The sequence below is a fragment of the Zingiber officinale genome, chromosome 1A (assembly GCF_018446385.1).
Source record: "Zingiber officinale cultivar Zhangliang chromosome 1A, Zo_v1.1, whole genome shotgun sequence".
NCBI lineage: Eukaryota > Viridiplantae > Streptophyta > Magnoliopsida > Zingiberales > Zingiberaceae > Zingiber > Zingiber officinale.
This window is the reverse complement of record NC_055987.1, coordinates 157895247-157901246: the sequence shown is the minus strand read 5'-3', so window position 1 is coordinate 157901246 and position 6000 is coordinate 157895247.

The following is a 6000-nucleotide window of genomic DNA, read 5'->3' as shown; positions in this document are numbered from 1 at the left end:
CTCTGATACTAATTATTGAATCGAAAGCTCTAGAGGGGATGAATAGCGCTCGTGGCTTTAACTCTTTTCGAATTCGTAAATTGTACGAGTTTAAGCAGCGGAATAAAGAAAAGTGAACAAGAACAATACACAAGGACACGAGGAGTTACTTGGTTCGGAGCCTGTGGCGACTCCTACTCCAAGGCCAGTGATCGTTGATCGCTTCCGGTGAGCAACAACTATAAACTCGAAAAATATTAGAACTGAAGTACAATAAGGATTACAGCAACATAAACTGAAATATAATACCGACAACAACAGATTGAAGAATCGCAGCTCCGGGTCGTCGGTAACTTGTCGTAGCACTTCTGGGATGTCTTGTTAGCAGCACACAGGAAAAAGGTCGCTTGAGAATTGTTGTACTAAGCTGCTGCTCGAACCCTCCTTATAAACAGTGATGGAGGCACCTCCAAGCCTGTCCGAGGCGCCTCCATGCCACCGAGTCACACGCGTGGATCAGCTCTGATCTGGTCGCACCTTATCCCATTGAAGGCGCCTCCAAGCTACTCCAAGGCGCCTCTAACGCCTGGTCCAAGGTGCCTCCAACTTCCTCCGAGGTGCCTCCAGCTTCTCTTGACAACTGGCTTCGGCTAGCACCCGAGGCGCCTCCAAGCCCCATGGCGACGCCTCAGACACTGTTTATCCGAGGCTAAGTGTGCTTCTTTGTTCCTGCAAATGTGTTAGTCCCAAACACAAACCCTGCAAAACAAAGTTAACACAGAAACAATATGATAGACATTATTGACAGTCATCGGACTGTCTGGGTCTGACTTCGGATTTCCAACCGGAAACCCTAGGTCGACCCGACGCCTACTGTTCCCTCTACAGGGAACACATCCTCACCTACTCCACTCAGGAGATTTACCTATTGTCAGTGCGATCCTCCAGATCGACTGGACTTTTGCTCAGCGTTTGAAGCTTCTGAACTTTCTACTGGACTTCTGCTTCCCGGCCCGTCCAATCTTTCACCTGGTTCGTGACACCAGGAATTTCCACCTAGGGTTACCCCCCCCCCCCTAGGACTTTTGCCTGAAGCTGTCGACCCGCCAAGACTTTCCGCATAGGGTTTCCACCCCCTATGACCTAGGGTTGCCACCCCCTATGACATAGGGTTACCACCCCCTATGACATAGGGTTACTACCCCCTAGGGTTTTCACTTGCCTAACCGCAGCTAGGACTTTCCTGAAACACTCAATTAAGTTCCTTAGATCACAAAACAACTTAACTTTGAATTCTTTTGCTATTATCAAAACAACGGTCGATCGTCGGATGCTTCCCGCACCAACAAGAAATTGAATTATGTGATTTAATTAAGATAATACTTACAGTGGATTGGGAACCTTCTAAACTAAATATGGATAAGTGGTTTCACTCGGACTCAACTTCTAATTCTATCTTAGACTTAGATTCAGTCTCGATAACATGAGCTTGTACTAGTAGAGCAAGAAAGCTTGCTTTCTTGTGTTCTTAGTTGGAGTTTTCCAAGGATTCAGACCATGTGGCTTTCAAAGCCTTCCTTCTTCTTTGCTTCTGGTTTGGACAGTCAACCTGATATACCCCTTCTTGTTGTAGCAGTAGCAAGTGACTTCGATCTTGATCTTTATGTTTGATTGGGTTACCTTCATGATCTCACATTTTGTGAAGCCCTTCTTCTTCTTGTATAGTTTTCATATCAGTTTCACGAGTTCAACGGTAATTTCATCTTCTTCTTCTGAGTCAAATTCATCTTCAGATTCGGGTTTGGTCCGGTGCTTGTCCTAGACTCCTTGGTCTTCCTTGTACCTGCAACCAACGTAATACCTTTTTGGCCTGAAGTGTATTAGTCTGTTCGTTCAATTAAATTCTAAAAATAGATCGTTTCGTTTAATTAAAGAAAGATCTTTGGATACTTTGTAAGCATCTACCATCGATGCCCATAAGGTATTCCTCATAAAAGCATTTAATTCGTACCTTATTATATCATGATTCTCTACCTTCTAACCGATTACGTGTAGTCTATTGAACAGGTCTTGGATCTGAGCATGGAGTTGACTTGCCGACTCACAATCCTGTATTTTAATATTGTATAACTTATTTAAAATTAAATCCTGTCTGCTTACCTTAGTGTCGGAGCTACCCTCGTGCAGCTCGATTAGTGTTTTCCATAATTCCTTAGTACCGTTGAAGGGGCCGACCCGATTCAACTCCTCTTTGGTTAAGCCACATTGAAGGGTCTAGGTTGCCTTTGCATCGGCTTCAACCTTCTTTATTACGCTTTAGTCTCAATTTTCATAGGATACTAGTTTTCTAGTGTTGTCGAGTGGAAGTGAGAAGTCGGTTTGGGTGATGATCCATATCTCAACTTGTGTTTTGAGATGGGACTCCATTCGGCTCTTCTAATAGTCAAAGTTCTTGCCGAAGAAGAGTGGTGGGCGTGTGGTGCTATAGACTTCTTGGTATGCCATTTGAAGAGAAAATCTTACACATAATAAAACACGGAAACTTGTCCCAAGACTTAGTCTTGGATTAGTAGTGTGGTATAAAGAATTTATGAAAAACTAAAAGAAATCTAGTGGTGTTGCACCAACTTCGAGAAACAAAAAAACTCAATTGTGAGAAAAATGATCAGTGAATACCAATTATAGGATCATTGCGCTAGAGGGGGGTGAATAGCGCTCATGGGTTTCACGTCCATTTAAAAACAATTGAGAGCAAACCATGCAGCGGAAAGAAAGTAAAAGAGAAAGAAGATCACACAAGAACACAAGTTAGGATTTATTTGGTTTAGAACCTATGATGATTCCTACTCTAAGGCCCGCGATCGTTGATCATTTTCATTGGGCAATCACTATAATTTTAGAAAATCTTTACAAATAGAGAATTACAAGTGTACTTAATTACAATAATTTAAAATTATACCAACAACGACGGTGTTGAAATTGTGAGCTTCTGGTCGTCAGAGCAGTGTTACGGCTTTCTTGGATCGTCTTTTGGAGCAGCGCGCAAGGAAAGAATTGCGAATTGGAATTTTGTAACAGCCATTGCTTAAATAAGACCTTTATAAACTACTGAAGACACCTTCAACCCCATGGAAGGTGCCTCCAGCTATGAAAATTATCCCCACAGCATCGGAGATGATAACTTCCGCAGCCTGTGTTGTTTATCCATCCGAAGGCGCCTTTAAGCTTATGGAATGCACCTTCCATCTAGTCTCCAAGGCACCTTCAGGCGCATGGAAGGTGCCTCCGCACCTCTCTATGCGAGCCTTCGGCCAAGACAACTGAGGCGCCTCCAACAACCCCGGAGACACCTTGAACACTGTTCATCTGAGCTTGTTTTGTGCATTTCACTCCCTGCCAGTCATGTTAGTTCGAAATATCAAGCATACCATACAAGACAAAGTTAGCACAATAAAATATGATTAATAAAACTACTTGGCAATTTCTAAACTGTTTGCTTTTGACTTTAAGATTTTTTGAAAATCCTAGGTTGAGCTGACGCCTACTGTTCCCTTAATGAGGAACGTGTCCTCACCTACTCCTCTTAGGAGAAATTACTTTTTGGTAGACCGGTCCTCCAGACCGTTTGGACTTTTGCTCAGTGAGACTTCAGCACTTCATGCTGAACGTCTAATCCATGACCCATCTAGTCTTTCACCTGGTGTCCGTGATCCCTAGGATTTTCACCTAGAGTCCTCAACTCTAGGATTTCTCCCAAAGTCCTCGACCCGTCAAGACTTTACCCAGTTCCCTGGACTAGGACTTCGTTGCCTAATCGCAGCTAGGACTTTCCACCTGCCTAACCTCAACTAGGACTTTCCTTTGCCTAAGATCACTTAGGACTTTTCTGCGAACTCAGTCACACTTGTTAGATAACAAAAAATCATAACTTTGAACCATTTTCCATCAAAACTTAGATTCGATCATCTGGTGCTTCCTGCACCAACATCTGATACCAATTGTAGGTGTTGGTAGGTCGGCTAGAGGGGGAGGGGGTGAATAGCTGGAAATCATAGTTAGAAAAATATCTCTTGCTTTTTTTACTTATCCCAAGGATGCACAATTTAATTAATTAAAATAAACTTTATAAAATAAAATAAACAACTCATAAAATAAAAAGAGACACAAGAATTACTTGGTTACAACCTAGGTGGTTGTTAATCCAATACAGATGAAAGCGTACTAAAATTCTCCTTCGTCGAAGGTGGAGAAGAAGCCTCTTACACACGTCGAAAGCTCAGAAAAGACTAAAAAATGAATACAAGAGTTATTGTTCAAATTGTTGTTTATTTCCTAGCTCCAAGGGCTTTTTATAGCATCCTGGGATAATGTTACCATTGGTTTTTATCGATCGAAGGTACCTCCAAGGAGGTCCAAGGTGCCTCCAAGAAGATAAGCTTTATTCGCTGAAGATAATACTTTATTTTCAGCTAACAGCTATTGAAGGCGCCTCCAACATGCTTGAGGGAGCCTTCCATGAGGGCTCAAGGGCACCTTCTATATCATTGAAGGTGCCTTCCATGATCAAGCGTTGAAGGCACCTTCCATCTCCTTGAAGGCGCCACCAGTAGCTTCTGGCAAACTCTAAAGTCAACTTTGGAGATAACTTTTCTTCATGTGGGTGATACTCCAATTGTCCAGAGTTGAGCTCACCCGAAATCAACTTTAACCTTCTCCCCGAGTAGGCTTCCTTCCCGGTTTCTCGTCTCTTGGATATGCTACACGCGTCCTTCTCATCCGTCGATGTACTATTCCACAGCTTCTCGTCCCTCGGATGCATCGAGCCCATCGACTCCCTTCCCATGTCATCCTTCTCGTCTACTGTGTCTTTCGCTCAACTTCTTATTTTCCTAAGTTCCTGCACACTTATCCACAAGGATTAAACATAATATGACCTAACTTGACTTAGTTGACTACATCAAAATCAACTGAAGGTACTTAAAAGATGGAATAATTCTGTTATTTTTTTAAAAAGAAAAGATATAACATAAATATCCTAGCTCACCCCCTAATTTTTAAAATTTACAATATCATTGTGATTAAGAAGTGCATGAAGTTTACTAGCAGGTGAACAATATGATTTGCTCATGTTTAAACAGTGCATATTAATTCTTTCTATAGTTAAATTCTAGTTGTATAATAAGTTGCAATCATTCCTTTGGAATGCTCCATATTTTGTCACTTCAATATCATCTATTTGATTTATTAAAGATATTCCAAACACTGTAATCAAATTTCTTGCAAATTGGATTAATTTTATCTCACTGTAAACACTATTATATAATTTGGGACTTTGATGGGGTTCTCCTAATTAGCTTTATTTTAGGATATTGTTACACATTTTATGAATATATTGTAAATCAAGTTTTTGACATACAATACTATACATTATTTAGCTCTTTTTTGTTTAAAAATATTATGTGTCATAAAATTTAGGTATTTTAATGCAAGTTGTGGCTACTTTGAGTGAAGTTTATCAATTTTTTCATAAAAATGTGTGATTTTCCATTACTTATGAAAACTGCTATTATGTAGATTAATTTTGTCAAATTTTACTTTTTAAGTTGCTATTGAATGGCATCATCAAGTAACAACCGCATCGACCATACCAAATTTGAAATTGTACGATGCAGGGGCTGCGAACTAAGAGCATTCCTATTAGTATCTGGATTAATCAAGAACCCAAGAAGACTATATTATGATGTAAGCAACATGAATGGTTAAAGTGGGTGAGGTTTAATACTAGACTAAATGAAGGCACCAGTGATATACATTTTAGGATGTTGCCAAGAGTGGAGTCAAGGGTATGAAGTGAACACATTGCTTATCCTGGACATAGTATGAGAAATTGGAATGTACCGCTTATAGTTTGGATATTAGTGATAGTGAACTTAATTCTTTTGGCTGTATATTTGTTTTATTTGTTAGTTGGTCTGGTTAAATAGCGCTAGCATTGTAATGTGATAAAGAGAGGTAATTATG